This window comes from Poecilia reticulata, linkage group LG11, assembly GCF_000633615.1.
Source record: "Poecilia reticulata strain Guanapo linkage group LG11, Guppy_female_1.0+MT, whole genome shotgun sequence".
Lineage (NCBI taxonomy): Eukaryota > Metazoa > Chordata > Actinopteri > Cyprinodontiformes > Poeciliidae > Poecilia > Poecilia reticulata.
In genome coordinates, this window is record NC_024341.1 from 25,529,761 (window position 1) to 25,531,263 (window position 1,503).

The window sequence follows — 1,503 nt, forward strand, 5'->3', positions numbered from 1 at the left end:
GCAGTGAGATAAGGCGGCTAACTGGAGCTCAACGTAGCGAACGTTCCAGATTACAGAACAGTTTTTGGTGAATAAAAAAACGTTTTTGGTGAATTAAGTGGAGTAGACTTGCTACTTATCAGATGACGGAAAACGTTGAAGTATCGTTTCTGCTTCAGCTCGGAGTCGCGGTTTAAGCAGAGAGGTAATGAAATACAACAGACACTGACAGGCCTCTGCGTCTGCCTTTCTCTGAAGAACTACTGAGCGGGAGGAGACAGCCAGGTGAGGAAAAACTGTTCTTATCTATCTCAGTATTTCTATCATATAGACATTAGGTTGTTGTTGTGCTATAAGCTAGCTGCTAGCTAACGATTTTGCTAGCAAAGCAAGATAACTAAAAGCTTCTTCCTTGTATTGTTAATGATATCAGTCATTCTTCAGTATTTATTATGCAATAAGGGCTCATCGCCCGTCCAAAACCGATCATCTCCATAATGGATATATGTCCGATCTTCTAATTTCCTTTGTAATGTACATTTCATTTATTCTGGCGTGAGGTAAATGTATCTTGAAGGAAAATAACACTTAAATAAAGGTCCAACAAGGATATTCATTTAGAATTAAAAATAACTCACCGTGAATTACCATGGATAGATATAATGTATGTAATAAAAGTGACATTAATGAAGGGGAAAAAACTCAACTCAGACTTTAAGTAAGTTTAGGGTCTGGTTCGCAGAGTATGAAGTTAATTTTTTTCCCAATTATTCAATGGGGGGAAAAAAACTAACCTCAGTTAAGTAATATAAAATTGTAATCAAAATTTTTGGAATTGTAATGATTTTTAAAAAAAAAAAACATCGTTTTGTTTAAAAAAACTTTTTAACTAAATAACTATTTTTTTGTCTTGTGAACATAAAAAGTTATTTGCCAAGCAAACTTTTATTTGCGCACATCAGAAATCTTTTATTGTGATTTTGGGTCCTGCCCACGACTCATGTGAGAATCACAAGCAAAACTTGCCATAGCAACGGCTGTGCTTAAATGACAGACAGAGAGTAAAAAGGTGCGAGTGGTTTAGAGTTGATCACCTGTTCAGGTTGTTTTACCTTTTTTTTACTTTTGCAATGGCGCATCGCTGTAGTTTCTGAACGTTCAATAAACGACAAACTTGGCCTAATTACCTCGTTCTGTGTGGTCAATTACAACAAACATCAAACAGGGTAAATATGTTTCATTAAGTATTTAACAAACAAATGGCTTCTACCACGATAATTATGTGAAATTAAATTAATTGTCTAATATAAAAAAATAGTTTGGTGCTTTGAGCTCAGAGTCTGAGAGGCTTTTCCTTTATATCAAACAAATTTGTTTTGCCTCTTATTTAGTGGAAATATTGATGTTGATGAGATTTTCTCCAAAGTAATAACCTTTTTCAACCTTTATAGCTCCACTGTTGAAAATGAGGCTCTAACATTCACAAATGACATTGAAATAAAATCCAGTCCAACATCTGGTTTG